We start from the raw sequence: 19,037 nt of genomic DNA, 5'->3' as shown, positions 1-19,037 counted from the left end.
TATCAGTGGCGTGCGGTGAGGTCAGAGGCTGGTGAGGCACTACAGCCATAATGTCCGCCGAATGCTGCCGATGACCCCTACCGCCGCCGAGCTAATGCCCACTACTGCCACTTAGCCGATGCCTGCTGTCACCGCCAATGGCTTACAAACTAGCCCACCATCAACTGACCCAGCCCTCCGCCACTAATTTGCACCTCAGTCCGATGCCACCAATGCCCGCTGCCTGCCTGCTCATCATACTTGTGATATATTGTACATTTTTATAGAAAAAAATAAAAATTAGTGTTTGGGAAGGGAGTGGGAGGAGGACATGAATGCAATTTTGTTGTCCTGGGCTTCCATTAACTTAATGGAGAAGGATCTGAATGGGTTAAAAAATGTAAAAAAAAAAAAATGCGTGAGGTCCCCCTTCCTAAGTATAACCAGCCTCGGGCTCTTTGAGCCGGTCCTGGTTGTTTAAATACTGGGAAAAAATTGGACAGGGGTTCCCCGTATTTAGACAACCAGCATCGGGCTCTTAGACCGGTCCTGGTTCCAAAAATCCGGGGGACAAAAGATGTAGGGGTCCCCCGTATTTTTAAAACCAGCACCGGACTCCACTAGCCAGGGACATAATGCCACAGCCGGGGGACACATTTATGTAGGTTCCTGCGGCCGTGGCATTACCCCCCCAACTAGTCACCCCTGGCCGGGGTTCCCTGGAGGAGTGGGGACCCCTTAAATCAAGAGGTCCCCCCCCTCCAGGCACCCAAGGGCCAGGGGTGAAGCCCGAGGCTGTCCCCAGCACCCCTGGGCGGTGGGTGCCGGGCTGATAGCCATAAGTGTGTATAAAAAAGAATATTGTTTTTTGTTGTGGAACTACAAGGCCCAGCAAGCCTCACCCGCTTGCTGGTACTTGGAGAACCTCAAGTGCCAGCATGCGGGGAAATAACGGGCCCGCTGGTACCTGTAGTTCTACAACAACAAAAATACCCAAATAAAAACACAACACACACACCGTGAAAGTAAAAATTTATTAAAACACACTTACACACTCACACATACTTACCTACATCCCACGCCGGTCACGTCCACTTGTCCAGTAGAATCCAATAGGTGGTTCCTGTAAAAATGAGAGAGAGATCACTTACCTACATCCCACGCCGGTCACGTCCACTTGTCCAGTAGAATCCAAAAGGGGTACCTGTAAAAATGAAAATTATACTTACAAACAAAGTAAGCCACAGGAGGAGAGAGAGAGCGAGAGAAATTAATGAATATTATGCCCTCGCTGACGCGGGAAGACGTTAGCACAGACAGGGGAGAGTCCTGCTGCTAACTGGGATGATGGAGCAGGCTCCCCCAATAGTTGTGAGCCTAGTAGCTGTACCCCTAGTAGCTTTTCCCCCTGTAGCAGTGCCCCCAGTAGCAGTGCCCCGAGTAGTTGTGACCCCTGTAGTTGTGCCCCCAGTCGCTGTGCCCCTTGTAGCTGTGCCCCTTGTGGCTGTGCCCCCCAGTTTCTGTGCCCCTTGTACTTGTGCCCCTTGTTGTTGTTGTGCCCGTTGCTGTGCCCCTTGTTGCTGTGCCCCTTGTTGATGTGCCCCTGTTGCTGTTGCGCCTCCCAGTTGCTGTGCCCCTTGTTGTTGCGCCCCCCAGTTGCTGTGCCCTTGTTGTTGTGCCCCCCAGTTGCTGTGCCCCTTGTTGTTGCACCCCCCAGTTGCTGTGCCCCAGTAGTTGTGACCCGTCGCTGTGCCCCTTGTAGCTTTGCCCCTAGCTGTGCCCGAAGTAGTTGTGCCCCGTCGCTTTGCCCCAGTAGCTGTGACCCCTGTAATTGTGCCCCTTGTAGTTGAGCCCCACAATTGATGTGCCCCTTGTAGTTGTGCCCTCCAGTTGCTGTGCCCCTTGTAATTGTGCCCCCCAGTTGCTGTGCCCCTTATAGCTGTGCCCCTTGTTGTTGTGCCCCCCAGTTGCTGTGCCCCTTGTTGCTGTGCCCCTTGTTGTTGTGCCCCCCCAGTTGCTGTGCCCCTGTTGCTGTGCCTTGTTGATGCGCCCCCCAGTTGATGTGCCCCTTGTTGTTGTGCCCCCCAGTTGCTGTGTCCCTCTTGCTGTGCCCCCCAGTTGCTGTGTCCCTGTTGCTGTGCCCCCCAGTTGTAGTGCCCCCCAGTTGCTGTGCACCTTGTTGTTGTGCCCCCCAGTTGTTGTGCCCCTCTTGCTGTGCCCCAACACAAACACATAAAAAAACAAAAAACACACACACACACATACTTACCGCTCCTGCAGCGCTGTCCTCCGTCCGTCCGCCGCCGGCTCGTCTCTTCTGTACTATGGGAGAGACGTCATGACTCATGACGTCTCTCCCATAGTAGCGGCGCTGGCTGCAGCGGGCGCCCACACAGCCCACGGCGCCTGCTGCAGCCGGGAAGGGGGTGATTGGACAGCGGATCCAGCACTGGATCCGCTGGGCCAATCACATCTGGACACTGACAGGGGCGTGCATTCATCGCACGCCCCTGTCATTGCGGCACCAGTATAGGTGCCGCTTGTCCATTCATTTTCAATGGGCTTTCACAGCCCATTGCTGCGCCCCGCCCCCTGCCCCCCGCTGCACGGAGTTTTAATGTTAGCAGCGGGAGGCACCTCTCCCGCTGCCTCCCACCCTCACAAGCAGCCACAGGGGGGGAATTATTAAAATAAGGAAAAAAGATATTGATAACAGACTCTTATAAATATCTTCTTTTTATTATTTTAATCATTATGACAGGGGAGGCACTGCCTCCCCTGACTGCACGTCCCTGGCGTTTATGGGTGTTCACTGACCATTTTCTGGGAGTGGTAGGGAAAATGCAGGTGTGTCCAGGCGTTTACAGGGCGGGTATTTGACGTCCATTCCGGTACCGGACAGGCTGAAGTGATCACAAGGGCTGAGTAAGTCCAGAGCTACTCAGAAACTGCAAAAAAAAGTTTTCGTCCCGCTCAGCTGCACAAGTGTTCGCACACTTGCAAAGTGAAAATACACTCCCCTAGAGGCGGCAACTATCTGATCGCTGCTCTGCAAAAAATAGCTAGCGAGCGATCAACTCGGACTGAGAGCCAATGACCCAGACACTTACTGGATTTTACAATGCATTTTGCATGAAAAATGGTGACTGTGAACCAGCCTTTACAGTGGTGTGGCATATGATGTTGCATACACTGTTTCTGAAACCTGGGAGAGGAAGCTACCTCTAAATAAAAAATTTCTGGTACTGGCAAGTCGTGAGCAAGCGAGACTCTGCGGGAATCACAATGCACATTTCCCCGTGAAATGTGACTCACTGAACTCTTGTCCTCCTGAGCTGCTTCTAGAATGTATCCATACGTAATGTTCACAAAACAAAAAAATGAAGCTTGACAATTTGTTGTTTTACTTTGTGAATTACATTGAATCCTTGGAGCAAGTACTCGCTTGTCACCAGCAGCTGCTGAGAGATGAAGATCTGAGAGTAAATCACAGTGGGTGTCTACAAAACTTGGCAGTCAGAGCAGAAACCAACCCTAGCTGTATCAGTGTCCTGGAAGAGACTCCGGAAATGATTCATCACATGCCCAAAAATATTGCTCTCTGTATTTATAGTACTCCTTTATGTATGAGGTGTCAGAAGTTCTCTCACAGAGTTCTGCATTATTTTTAACTCCTCATACAAGATCACAGGCTATTATTTATTAACTGTTTCTTATATAGGGGGTAATTCCAAGTTGATCGCAGCAGGATTTTTGTTAACATTTGGGCAAAACCATGTGCACTGCAGGGGAGGCAGATATAACATGTGCCGAAAGAGTTAGATTTGGGTGGGTTATTTTGTTTCTGTGCAGGGTAAATACTGGCTGCTTTATTTTTACACTGCAAATTAGATTGCAGAATGAACACACCACACCCAAATCTAACTCTTTCTGCACATGTTAAATCTGCCTCCCCTGCAGTGCACATCGGGGTAATTCCAAGTTGATCGCAGCAGGAAATTTTTTAGCAGTTGGGCAAAACCATGTGCACTGCAGGGGGGACAGATATAACATTTGCAGAGAGAGTTAGATTTGGGTGGGTTATTTTGTTTCTGTGCAGGGTAAATACTGGCTGCTTTATTTTTACACTGCACTTTAGATTGCAGATTGAACTCACCACACCCAAATATATCTCTCTGCACATGTTATATCTGCCCCCCCTGCAGTGCACATGGTTTTTCCCAACTGCTAACAAAAATCCTGCTGCGATCAACTTGGAATTACCCCCATAGTGCAGCAAATTCCGTTGCGTTTTGCAATTGGCTAGTAGTGTAAGCAGCGGTATAACTTTGAAACAATTTCAACACAAAGTTTGAGATGGACTCTTAAAATTAATTTTGTAGAATTGTGATAACTTACTAATGTGTATTTATACCATTTGGGGGGAATTCAAATGTTTGAAAAATCAGTTTGGTGTCTGCTTTTTCCTAATAGACAGGAAAAAATAGACACCCAACCGACTTTTCAAACATTTGAATTTCCCCCTTTGTGTCTTTTTTGCACAAATATGTGTCTTAATCGCAAAGTGATGTGACAAAACTGCTTTTCGAGAGTGCACTGATTTAGTTAATATGACACTTGTATATTGTGTGTGTGACAGAGTCTGCATACAAAACAGAACTTATATTGGAAAAAAGCTTAGTCTGCTACATTGTAGCAGTCATATACAGATTCAGACTCATTCACACACAGACTACACAGGTGTTGCATTAATCAGTGCAGTCTCATGAACTGGTTTTGTTGCATTGCATTACAATTAAGACAAACATTCATGCGGGAGGACCTGCCATCCGAAAAAAGGGATGTTTGGCGTGACTACAGCAATAGTGTATGAGGACACATCTCTAGTTATTTTGTTTTTGTAAATTCTTTTTATTAACTTTTTCACACAAAAAACAACAACCAAGCCTATACAAATAAGTTCGACACAACTTAGGTCAACACCAATTGGTCGACATACCTTTGGCCGACACAGACAAAAGGTCGACAAGGAAAAGGTCGACATGAGTTTTTAACTTTTTTAACTTTTTCATACTTTACAATCCACGTGGACTACGATTGGGAACGGAAACCTATGCCAAGCGCAGCGAGTCGCTCGCCATGCAGGGGGACATGGTGCACTAATTGGGGTTCCCAGTCACATTACGAAGAAAACAACAGTAAAAAAAAATAAGATTTTAAACCTACCGGTAAATCTTTTTCTCCTAGTCCGTAGAGGATGCTGGGGACTCCGTAAGGACCATGGGGAATAGATGGTCTCCGCAGGAGACATGGGCACTAAAAATAACTTTAGATATGGGTGTGCACTGGCTCCTCCCTCTATGCCCCTCCTCCAGACCTCGGTTAGAGAAACTGTGCCCAGAGGAGACGGACAGTACGAGGAAAAGATTTTTGTTAATCCAAGGGCAAGATTCATACCAGCCCACACCATCCACACCGTATAACCTGGATATACGAACCAGTAAACAGTATGAAACAAAACAGCATCAGCCCGAGACTGATCAAAACTGTAACATAACCCTTATGTAAGCAATAACTATATATAAGTCTTGCAGAATGTAGTCCGCACTGGGACGGGCGCCCAGCATCCTCTACGGACTAGGAGAAAAAGATTTACCGGTAGGTTTAAAATCTTATTTTCTCTTACGTCCTAGAGGATGCTGGGGACTCCGTAAGGAACATGGGGATTATACCAAAGCTCCAAAACGGGTGGGAGAGTGCGGATGACTCTGCAGCACCGATTGAGCAAACATGAGGTCCTCATCAGCCAGGGTATCAAACTTGTAGAATTTTGCAAAGGTGTTTGAACCCGACCAAGTCGCTGCTCGGCAAAGCTGTAATGCCGAGACCCCTCGGGCAGCCGCCCAAGAAGAGCCCACCTTCCTAGTGGAATGGGCCTTTACCGAATTTGGTACCGGCAATCCAGCCGTAGAATGAGCCTGCTGAATCGTGTTACAGATCCAGCGAGCAATAGTCTGCTTAGAAGCAGGAGCGCCAACCTTGTTGGCTGCATACAGGACAAACAGAGACTCAGTTTTCCTCACCATAGCCGTTCTGGCTACAGAAATTTTCAATGCCCTGACCACATCAAGGGACTCGGAATCCTCCAAGTCCCGCGTAGCCACAGGCACTACAATAGGTTGGTTCATATGAAAAGACGAAACCACCTTGGGCAAAAATTGAGGACGAGTCCGCAACTCTGCTCTATCCACATGGAAAACCAGGTAGGGGCTAAGCCGCCAATTCCGACACTCGCCTTACCGATGCCAAGGCCAACAACATGACCACTTTCCAAGTGAGATACTTAAATTCCACCGTTTTAAGAGGCTCAAACCAGTGATACTTAAGGAAACGTAACACCACGTTAAGGTCCCAGGGTGCCACTGGAGGCACAAAAGGAGGCTGGATATGCAGCACTCCCTTCACAAAAGTCTGTACTTCCGGAAGAGAAGCCAATTCCTTCTGAAAGAAAATGGATAGGGCCGAAATCTGAACCTTAATGGAGCCTAATTTTAGGCCCAAATTCACTCCAGTCTGTAGGAAGTGAAGGAAACGGCCCAGATGGAATTCTTTCGGAGGAGCATTACTGGACTCACACCGAGAGACATACTTCCTCCAAATACGGTGATAATGTTTCGCTGTCACGTCCTTCCTAGCCTTTATCAGAGTAGGAATGACCTCATCCGGAATGCCCTTTTCCGCTAGGATCCGGCGTTCAACCGCCATGCCGTCAAACGCAGCCGCGGTAAGTCTTGGAACAGACAGGGCCCCTGTTGTAACAGGTCCTCTCTGAGAGGAAGAGGCCACCTATCTTCTGTGAGCATTTGCTGCAGATCCGGATACCAGGCCCTTCGAGGCCAATCTGGAACAATGAGAATTGTCTGTACTCCTCTTCGTCTTATGATTCTCAATATCTTGGAGATGAGGGGAAGAGGAGGAAACACATAGACCGACTGGAACACCCACGGTGTCACAAGGGCGTCCACTGCTACCGCCTGAGGGTCCCTCGACCTGGCGCAATACCTCGGTAGCTTTTTGTTGAGGTGTGACGCCATCATGTCTATTTGAGGCAGTCCCCACTGACTTGCAATCTCTGCGAAAACTTCCTGATGAAGTCCTCACTCTCCTGGATGTAGATCGTGCCTGCTGAGGAAGTCTGCTTCCCAGTTGTCCACTCCCGGGATGAAGACTGCTGTCAGAGCGCTTACATGATTTTCCGCCCAGCGAAGAATCCTGGCGGCTTCTGCCATTGCCACTCTGCTCTTTGTTCCGCCTTGGCGGTTTACATGAGCCACTGCGGTGATGTTGTCTGACTGAACCAGAACCGGTAGGTCGCGAAGGAGTGTCTCCGCTTGACGAAGGCCGTTGTATATGGCCCTCAACTCCAATACGTTGATGTGAAGACAAGTCTCCTGGCTTGACCAGAGACCCTGGAAGTTTCTCCCCTGTGTGACTGCTCCCCAACTTCGGAGGCTCGCGTCCGTGGTTACCAGAACCCAGTCCTGAATGCCGAACCTGCAACCCTCTAGAAGGTGAGCACTCTGCAGCTACCACAGGTGAAATACCCTGGCCTTGGGGGACAGGGTGACCATCTGATGAATCTGTAGATGAGACACGGACCACTTGTCCAGAAGGTCCCATTGAAAAGTTCTCGCATGGAACCTGCCGAATGGAATGGCCTCGTAAGTTGCCACCATCTTTCCCAGAACTCGAGTGCAGTGATGCACCGACACCCTTTTTGGCTTCAATAGGTTCTTGACAAAAGACACGAGTTCTTGGGCCTTTTCCGACGGAAGATAAACCCTTTTCTGGTCCGTATCCAGAACCATGCCTAAGAAAGGCAAACGAGTCGTTGGAACTAACTGTGACTTCGGGATATTGAGAATCCAGCCGTGCTGTTGCAACACCCTCAGGGAGAGTGATACGCTGTTCAGTAACTGTTCTCTCGATCTCGCTTTTATTAGGAGATCGTCCAAGTACGGGATAATTGTGACACCCTGCTTGCGCAGGAGCACCATCATTTCCGCCATCACCTTCGTGAAAATTCTCAGGGCCGTGGAAAGCCCAAACGGCAACGTCTGAAAATAAGAATTTACTCACCGGTAATTCTATTTCTCGTAGTCCGTAGTGGATGCTGGGTACTCCGTAAGGACCATGGGGAATAGACGGGCTCCGCAGGAGACTGGGCACTCTAAAAGAAAGATTAGGTACTATCTGGTGTGCACTGGCTCCTCCCTCTATGCCCCTCCTCCAGACCTCAGTTAGGGAAACTGTGCCCCGAAGAGCTGACACTACAAGGAAAGGATTTGGAATCCCGGGTAAGACTCATACCAGCCACACCAATCACACCGTGCAACTTGTGATAACTATACCCAGTTAACAGTATGAACAACAAATGAGCCTCATGAACAGATGGCTCATAACAAAACCCTTTAGTTAAGCAATAACTATATACACGTATTGCAGAGAGTCCGCACTTGGGACGGGCTCCCAGCATCCACTACGGACTACGAGAAATAGAATTACCGGTGAGTAAATTCTTATTTTCTCTGACGTCCTAGTGGATGCTGGGTACTCCGTAAGGACCATGGGGATTATACCAAAGCTCCCAAACGGGCGAGAGAGTGTGGATGACTCTGCAGCACCGCATGAGCAAACTCAAGGTCCTCCTCAGCCAGGGTATCAAACTTGTAGAATTTTGCAAACGTGTTTGACCCCGACCAGGTAGCAGCTCGGCAAAGTTGTTATGCCGAGACCCCTTGGGCAGCCGCCCAAGAAGAGCCCCCTTCCTCGTGGAATGGGCTTTTACTAATTTAGGATGCGGCAGTCCAGCCGCAGAATGTGCACGTTGAATCGTGCTACAGATCCAGCGAGCAATAGTCTGCTTAGAAGCAGGAGCACCCAGCTTGTTGGGTGCATGCAGGATAAACAGCGAGTCAGTATTTCTGACTCTAGCCGTCCTGGAAACATAAATTTTCAGGGCCCGGACTACATCCAGCAACTTGGAGGCCTCCAAGTCCCGAGTAGCCGCAGGCACTACAAAAGGTTGGTTCAAATGACACGCTGATACCACCTTAGGGAGAAATTGGGGACGAATCCTCAATTCTGCCCTGTCCCTATGGAAGATCAGATAAGGGCTTTCACATGACAAAGCCGCCAATTCTGACACACGCCTAGCCGAAGCCAAGGCCAAATATATATATATATATACGACCACTTTCCACGTGAGATACTTCAACTCCACGTTCTGAAGTGGCTCAAACAATGTGATTTTAGGAAAACCAACACTACGTTGAGATCCCAAGGTGCCACTGGAGGCACAAAAGGGGCTGAACATGCAGCACTCCCTTAACAACGTCTGAACTTCAGGCAGCGTCTTTCCTAGCCTTTAACAGCGTAGGAATCATTTAATCTGGAACGCCCTTTTCCGTTAGGATCCTGCGTTCAACCACCAAGCCTTCAAACGCAGCCGCGGTAAGTCTTGGAACAGACAGGGCCCCTGCAGTAACAGGTCCGTCTGAGACACAGAGGCCATGGGTCCTCCGAGATCATTTCTTGTAGTTCTGGGTACCAAGTTCTACCTGGCCAATCCGGAACTACGAGTATAGTTCTTACTCCTCTCTTACTTACTATCCTCAGTACCTTGGGTATGAGAGGAAGAGGGAACACATAAACCTACTGGTACACCCACGGTGTCACTAGTGCGTCCACAGCTATCGCCTGAGGGTCTCTTGACCTGGCGCAATACTTTTGTAGCTTTTTGTTGAGGCGGGACGCCATCATGTCCACCTGTGGCCGTTCCCAACGTTTCACAATCTGCGTGAAAACTTCTAGATGAAGTCTCCACTCTCCCGTGTGGAGGTCGTGCCTGCTGAGGAAGTCTGCTTCCTAGTTTTCCACACCCGGAATGAACACTGCTGACAGTGTTAGCACGTGATACTCCGCCCATCGGAGAATCCTTGTGGCTTCTGCCAACGCCATCCTGCTTCTTGTGCCGCCTTGTCGGTTTACATGGGCGACAGCCGTGGTGTTGTCTGACTGAATCAGCACCGGCTGGTTTTGAAACAGGGGTTCTGCTTGCCTTAGGGCATTATAACTGGCCCTTAGGTCCAGAATATTTATGTAGGGAAGTCTCCTAACTCGACCATTGTCCTTGGAAATTTCTTCCTTGAGTGACTGCTCCCCAACCTCGGAGGCTTGCATCCGTGGTCACCAGGACCCAGTCCTGAATGCCGAATCTGCGGCCGTCGAGAAGATGAGCACTCTGCAGCCACCACAGCAAAGACACCCTGGCCCCGGGTACAGGGTGATCAGCAGATGCATCTGAAGATGCGATCCTCACTTGTCTAACAGGTCCCACTGAAAGTTCCTTGCATGGAACCTGCCGAAGGGAATTGCTTCGTAAGAAGCTACCACCTTTTCCAGGACTCGCGTGCAATGATGCACCGACACCTGTTTTGGTTTTTAGGAGGTCTCTGACCCGAGATGACAACTCCTTGGCCTTCTCCTCCGGGAGAAACACCTTCTTCTGTTCTGTGTCCAGAAACATGCCCAACATCAGCAGACGCGTCGTAGGAACCAGCTGCGACTTTGGGATATTCAGAATCCAGCCGTGCTGTTGTAGCACTTCCTGAGACAGTGCTACTCCGATCAACGACTGCTCCTTGGACCTCGCCTTTATAAGGAGATCATCCAAGTATGGGATAATTATAACTCCCTTCTTTCGAAGGAATATCATCATTTTGGCCATTACCTTGGAACACACCCTCGGTGCCGTGGACAGACCAAACGGCAACGTCTGGAATTGGTAATGGCAGTTCTGTACCACAACCTTGAGGTATTCCTGGTGAGGTGGGTAAATGGGGACATGTAGGTAAGCATCCATGATGTCCAGTGATACCATGTAATCCCCCTCTTCCAGGCTTGCAATAACCGCCCTGAGCGATTCCATTTTGAACTCGAACTTCCTTATATAAGTGTTCAAGGATTTCAAATTTAGAATGGGTCTCACCGAACCGTCTGGTTTCGGTACCACAAACATTGTGGAATAGTATCCCCGTCCCTGTTGAAGGAGGGGAACTTTTATTATCACCTGCTGGAGGTACAGCTTGTGAATTGCCGCCAGTACTACCTCCCTGTCCTGGGGAGTAGTTGGCAAGGCTGATTTGAGGAAACGGCGAAGGGGAGACGCCTCGAATTCCAGCTTGTATCCCTGCGATACCACTTGTAGAACCCAGAGATCCACCTGTGAGCGAACCCACTGGTCGCTGAAGTTCCGTAGACGCGCCCCCACCGCACCTGTCTGTGGAGCCCCAGCGTCATGCGGTGGACTCAGTAGAAGCAGGGGAGGATTTTTGTTCCTGGGAACTGGCTGTCTGGTGCAGCTTTTCCCTCTCCCCCTGCCTCTGGGCAGACAGGAAGCACCTTTGATCCGCTTGCCTTTCTGAGGCCGAAAGGACTGTACCTGATAGTACGGTGCTTTCTTAGGTTGTGAGGGAGCCTGAGGTAAAAATATCGATTTCCCAGCTGTTGCTGTGGATACAAGGTCCGAGAGACCATCCCCAAACAATTCCTCACCCTTATAAGGCAAAACCTCCATGTGCCTTTTAGAATCAGCATCACCTGTCCACTGCCGGGTCCATAATACCCTTCTGGCAGAAATGGACATTGCATTAATTCTAGATGCCAGCCGGCAAATATCCCTCTGTGCATCCCTCATATATAAGACTACGTCTTTAATATGCTCTATGGTTAGCAAAATAGTATCCCTGTCGAGGGTATCAATATTATCTGACAGGGTATCAGACCACGCTGCAGCAGCACTACACATCCATGCTGAAGCAATTGCAGGTCTTAGTATAGTACCTGAGTGTGTATATACAGACTTCAGGATAGCCTCCTGCTTTCTATCAGCAGGCTCCTTCAAGGCGGCCGTATCCTGAGACGGCAGTGCCACCTTTTTGACAAGCGTGTGAGCGCCTTATCCACCCTAGGAGATATCTCCCAACGTGACCTATCCACTGGCGGGAAAGGGTACGCCATCAGTAATTTTTTTAGAAATTACCAGTTTCTTATCGGGGGAACCCCACGCTTCTTCACACACTTCATTCAACTCATCTGATGGGGGAAAAAACACTGGCTGCTTTTTCTCCCCAAACATAATACCCTTTTTAGTGGTACCTGGGTTAATGTCAGAAATGTGTAACACATTTTTCATTGCCGTAATCATGCAACGGATGCCCCTTGTGGATTGTGTATATGTCTCATCCTCGTCGACACTGGAGTCAGACTCCGTGTCGACATCTGTATCTGCCATCTGAGGTAGCGGGCGTTTGTGAGCCCCTGATGGTCTTTGAGACGCCTGGGCAGGCACGGGCTGAGAAGCTGGCTGTCCCACGGCTGTTACGTCATCCAGCCTTTTATGTAAGGAGTTGACACTGTCGGTTAATAGCTTCCACATATCCATCCACTCTGGTGTCGACCCCGCAGGGGGTGACATCAGATTTATCGGCACCTGCTCCGCCTCCACATAAGCCTCCTCATCCAACATGTCGACACAGCCGTACCGACACACCGCACACACACACAGGGAATGCTCTGACTGAGGACAGGACCCCACAAAGTCCTTTGGGGAGACAGAGAGAGAGTATGCCAGCACACACCACAGCGCTATATAATTAGGGATTTACACTATTACAGAAAGTGATTTTTCCCTATAGCTGCTTAACATGTATAGTTTGCGCCTAAATTTAGTGCCCCCCCTCTCTTTTTAACCCTTTGAGCCTGGAAACTGCAGGGGAGAGCCTGGGGAGCTGTCTTCCAGCGGAACTGTGAAGAGAAAATGGCGCCAGTGTGCTGAGGGAGATAGCCCCGCCCCTTTCACGGCGGACTTCTCCTGCTCTTTTATTAATATTATGGCAGGGGATTTTTACACATATATAGTTTATTAGACTATATTATGTGTTTTTTGCCATTTTTAAAGTAATCTAATTGCAGCCCAGGGCGCCCCCCCCAGCGCCCTGCACCCATCAGTGACCGGAGTATGTGGTGTGCATGGGGAGCAATGGCGCACAGCTGCAGTGCTGTGCGCTGCCTTAATGAAGACCGGAGTCTTCAGCCGCCGATTTTCTCCTCGGAATCTTCCGTCTTCTGGCTCTGCAAGGGGGACGGCGGCGCGGCTCCGGGACCGGACGACCGAGGCTGGGCCTGTGTTCGATCCCTCTGGAGCTAATGGTGTCCAGTAGCCTAGAAGCCCAAGCTAGCTGCAAGCAGGTAGGTTCGCTTCTCTCCCCTAAGTCCCTCGTATCAGTGAGTCTGTTGCCAGCAGATCTCACTGAAAATAAAAAACCTAACAAATACTTTCTTTACTAAGAGCTCAGGAGAGCCCCTAGTGTGCAACCAGCTCGAGCCGGGCACAGATTCTAACTGAGGTCTGGAGGAGGGGCATAGAGGGAGTTGCCAGTGCACACCAGATAGTACCTAATCTTTCTTTTAGAGTGCCCAGTCTCCTGCGGAGCCCGTCTATTCGCCATGGTCCTTACGGAGTACCCAGCATCCACTAGGACGTCAGAGAAATTGGTAATGACAATCCTGTACAGCAAACCTCAGGAACGCCTGATGAGGCGGATATATGGGGACATGAAGGTATGCATCCTTTATGTCCAGGGACACCATATAATCCCCCCCCCCCCCTTTCAGGCTGGCGATGACCGCTCTGAGCTACTCCATCTTGAACTTGAACCTTTTTAAGTATAGGTTTAAGGATTTTAAATTCAAAATGGGCCTGACCGAACCGTCCGGTTTCGGGACTACAAAAAGGGTTGAGTAATACCCCATCCCCTGCTGCAGCAGGGGCACTTTGACCACCACTTGCTGAAGACACAATTTTTGAATTGCATTTAACACTATCTCCCTCTCTGGGGGAGAAGCCGGTAGGGCCGATTTGAAAAACCGGCGAGGAGGCACCTCTTCGAATTCCAGCTTGTAACCCTGGGAAACAATTTCTATTGCCCAGGGATCCACCTGTGAGTGAACCCAGACGTGACTGAAAAGTCGAAGATGTGCCCCCACTGGGGCGGACTCCCTCAGCGGAGCCCCAGCGTCATGCGGTGGATTTTGTAGAGGCCGGGGAGGACTTCTGCTCCTGGGAACTAGCTGTGGTTGGCAGCTTTTCCCCCTTGCCCTTACCTCTGGCAAGAAAGGAAGATCCCCGCACTCTCTTGGGTTTATGCGACCGAAAGGACTGCATCTGATAATGTAGTGTTTTCTTAGGCTGTGAGGAAACATAAGGCAAAAAAGTTGATTTACCTGCCGTAGCCGTGGAAACAAGGTCTATGAGACCTTCCCCAAACAATTCCTCACCCTTGTAAGGTAAAACCTCCATATGCCTCTTCAAGTCGGCATCGCCCGTCCATTGTCGGGTCCATAGGGCTCATCTAGCCGAAATCGCCATAGCGTTGGCCCTGGTACCCAGTAGGCCAATGTCTCTCTGGGCATCCCTCATATACAGGACAGCATCTTTAATATGACCCAGGGTCAATAAAATGGTTTCCTTATCCAGCGTATCTATATCAGCAGACAAGGTATCTGTCCACGCTGCTACAGCGCTACAAACCCAAGTCGACGCTATCGCCGGTCTGAGTAAGGTACCAGTATGTGTGTAAATAGACTTCAAGGTAGTCTCCTGCCTGCGATCAGCAGGATCCTTGAGGGTTGCCGTATCTTGAGATGGCAGCGCTACCTTCTTGGATAAGCGAGTCAACGCTTTATCCACCCTCTGGGAGGATTCCCACCGTAACCTGTCCTTAGCAGGGAACGGATACGCCATAAGAATCCTTTTGGGAATCTGCAGCTTTTTGTCTGGAGATTCCCGAGCCTTTTCAAATAATTCGTTCAGCTCGTGAGATGGGGGAAAGGTTACCTCAGGATTCTTTTGCTTATACATGCGCACCCTCGTGTCAGGGACAGAGGGGTCATCTGTGATATGCAACACCTCTTTTATTGCAATCATCATATAATGAATACTTTTAGACAATTTTGGCTGCAACTTTGCATCATCGTAGTCGACACTGGAGTCAGAATCCGTGTCGGTATCAGTGTCTACTATTTGGGATAGTGGGCGCTTTTGAGATCCAGAAGGTCCCTGCGACATAGTGAAAGGCAGGGTTTGACTCCCTGTACACTCCCTGGACTCAGCTTTGTCCAACCTTTTGTGCAATAAATTCACATTTGCATTTAAAACATTCCACATATCCAACTAGTCAGGTGTCGGCGTTGCAGACGGAGACACCACACTCATTTGCTCCACCTCCTCCTTAGAAGAGCCTTCCGTTTCAGACATGCCGACACACGCGTACCGACACACCACACACCTAGGGAATTCTCTATCTGGAGACAGTTCCCCCACAAGGCCCTTTGGAGAGACAGAGAGAGAGTATGCCAGCACACACTCAGCGCCCAGACCCAGGAAAAAAATTACCCAGATAGCGCTTTTAATATATATATAACACTGCGCCAAATTATGTGCCCTCCCTTCTTTCAAACCGCCTGTCACCGTGTTCAGCAGGGGAGAGTCCGGGGAGCCAGCTTCTCAGCGGTGTGCTGTGGAGAAAGTGGCGCTGGTGAGTGCTGAGGATCAAGCTCCGCCCCCTCAGCGGCGGGCTTCGGTCCCGCTCGATTACTTTCAAAAACTGGCGGGGGATCTCTTATATATAATGCAGAGCCCATATATGCCCAGATTTTGCCAGATCAGAGGTTTAATTGCTGCCCAGGGCGCCTCCCCTTCCCTCCTGCGCCCTGCACCCTTACAGTGCCTGCCGTGTGTGTGTTGTGCGGGAGCAATGGCTGCGCGTTACCTCAGTGAAGATCCGAAGTCTTTTGCCGCCTCTGAAGTCTTCTTTCTTCTCATACTCACCCGGCTTCTATCTTCCGGCTCTGTGAGGAGGACGGCGGCGCGGCTCTGGGACGAACAGCTAGGAGAGACCTGCGTTCCGACTCCCTCTGGAGCTAATGGTGTCCAGTAGCCTAAGAAGCAGAGCCTAGCAGTAAAGTAGGTCTGCTTCTCTCTTCTCAGTCCCTCGATGCAGGGAGTCTGTTGCCAGCAGGCTCCCTGAAAATAAAAAACCTAACAAAATTACTTTCTTTCAGGAAACTCAGGAGAGCTCCCTGTAATGCACCCCGTCTCCTCTGGGCACAGTATCAAACTGAGGTCTGGAGGAGGGGCATAGAGGGAGGAGCCAGTGCACACCCATATCTAAAGTTCTTTTTAGTGCCCATGTCTCCTGCGGAGCCCGTCTATTCCCCATGGTCCTTACGGAGTCCCCAGCATCCTCTAGGACGTAAGAGAAACAAACTCATGTCAATCTTTTCCATGTCGACCTTTAGTGTGTCGACCAATTGGTGTAATATAGTAAGAGTAAATCCAGCAATCATTCACAGTAATATATAGGATTCTTAAGTTCTACCCTGTCATATGCCCAAATGTATTAAGCCTTAAAAATTTATCAAGTGGAGACAGATAAAGATTGATAAATGACCAGCCAAGCAGCTCCTGTAATTTTTCAAACACAGCCTGTTAAATGGCAGTTAGAAAGCTGATTGGCTGGTACGTTGGGGTCTATTCATGAAGCAGTGAAAAGAGTGGAGAAGTGAGCCAGTGGAGAAGTTGCCCATGGCAACCAATCAGTGTTGAGGTAACATTTGTAAAGTGCATTCTATAAAATTATACGTAGCAGCTGATTGGTTGCCATGGGTAACTTCTCCACACTTTTCACTGCTTAATGAATGGACCCCTTTATCACTCTTTATACACCTCCACTTTATCCCTTTTTAAGGCTTAATACATTTGGGCCAGAGTCATTTCCCATTACACTCAAAATATCAGCTGGGTGTTCGTACCTAAAATTATCTATTTTGACTGTTGGAACCTTAAAAGACCTAATCCTGTAACGCAAGTCAAAAATATATGATTTTACTGTGGAAATGTGTGAAATGAGCAGTATCCATATGCAATTCATATATACATACAGTCAGGGCCAGTTCCTGGGCTTCTGGCGCCCCGGGCGGCATTAGGGGGTGTGGCTTCGTACAGGGGGGCGTGGTCATTTACGCCCCCTGTACAGACTGAAATGATGTGCGGTGCGCGATGACGTCATCGCGCACCACACAGTAAAGGACCTCTCCACGAAGGGAAACTAGATGCGTACGCGTCTAGTTTCCCTTCCCAGCGGCAGCGGGGGGCAGCGGCCAGCGGCAGCAGGGGGGCAGCTGATCTTGCCCTGGTGCGGCGCCCTCCGGAAGTCGGCGCCCCGGGCAAAAGTCCTGCTTGCCCGTGGCAAGATCTGCTACTGCATACAGTATGTGTTCAGTTACAACCTTGCTGCATAGAGTACACAGCGCAACTGCTGGCTCCTGAGATTCCCTGGTGGGAGCGTACACATGCACCCGTGATCCATTAGCTCCTATGGGGAAGCCGTGGCTGGGACTGGATAAGGCTCCTGCAGCATAGTGCATCACGGGAGCAAATGCTGCAAGGAAGTAGCAGGACACATCTGTAATAAAGACATAGTGGGGCAGATGTATTAACCTGGAGGAGGCATAAGGAAGTGATAAACCAGTGATATGTGCACGGTGATAAAGGCACCAGCCAATCAGCTCCAATATGTAAATTAACAGTTAGGATCTGATTGGCTGGTACCTTTATCACCTTGCACATATCACTGGTTTATCACTTCCTTATGCCTTCTCCAGATTAATACATCTGCCCCAGTGTTTCGAACATAATTATATGTAGAGTGTTTTTTCGTCTTCAGGGTCCATAGGCCTCCACAGGGAATATCGTTGGCAGGGTTTAGGTGGTGGAAAGGACTGGGCATCAAACAGTTAAGCTTTTACAGCTCCCAGAATGCACTGGTTCTATACTCCACCCGCAGTCCAGGCTCTTCAGTTTAAATTTGGTGCAAGAACTGGATGCACCTTTAACAGTGGGGGCATGCTTTTAATTTTTATCCGGGACTCCACTAGACCACCAGGGCTTTTTAAAGGCACAGGCACATGCTTTAAGAGATAAGAGTACTGGTGGGGGACGCAGCATAATGGAGGTCAACACTCTGCCTGCGGCCATTTCACTGCGGTCTTCCTGCCGCTGAGCTGTTCTTCTCTCCCCTCAGAGACATACAGCTGCCAATTTAACTCTGCAGTTACAGGTCTACGGGAACAGTGGGTCCAGTCTCCCTGTATACCACTCCAAGGAGTCAGGTTATACAACGCTATATCCTACCAGACACTGCGGCTTTGTAGTTGATTTAGTGCCCATTGCAGTTCATTATATTGTAATCTGCATTTATTGTGACTTGCGCGAGCTCTGCTGCCTGTTGTCTTTCTACTGCCAACTTATACCTTTCCCTTTGTTTCTTTCAACCCTATAAACAGGTGTTTAGGGGTTTCTAATACTTCCAGCCACCTGAGTTGGTGAAATTTGTCACAGTACTGCCATTGTTACACACTGCCAAGGGTCACAAGGAGGCTGCTGCACCTCTGTTGTCTTATGCAGGTCCTGTTTAGCAGATTTATCCCCTTAGGACGGTTGTACAGGATGGTTTGTGCATCTTGCTATATCCCGCCTGCCCAACTAGTTCCCCCAGCTCCTGTGCAAGATCAGCCCTGGGCTTCTTTTTCACAGTTATGGGTTCAGATAGGTGATCGCATTGAAGCCGCTGTGGTTGTTCCCACTCTGGGATTCCCCCAGCTGATACATCCTGCTCAGCCAGTCCTAGCTTTGCCCTCTTCCTGGGCTGTCCTTTGTTCCCCACATTCAATCTGTCTCAAGATCATGTTACATGCATCTAAAAAACATATCCAAAATACAACCATACCTTGCACAAGACACTGCTAAACCTCTAATCCACGCTCTCATTATCTCCCGCATTGATTATTGCAATAGTCTCCTAACTGGTCTTCCCAAAACGAGACTCTCACCACTACAATCCATTCTGAATGCAGCGGTGAGGCTTATCTTCCTC

This window comes from Pseudophryne corroboree, chromosome 6 (assembly GCF_028390025.1).
Source record: "Pseudophryne corroboree isolate aPseCor3 chromosome 6, aPseCor3.hap2, whole genome shotgun sequence".
Lineage (NCBI taxonomy): Eukaryota > Metazoa > Chordata > Amphibia > Anura > Myobatrachidae > Pseudophryne > Pseudophryne corroboree.
Note: the sequence above shows the minus strand (reverse complement) of the source record.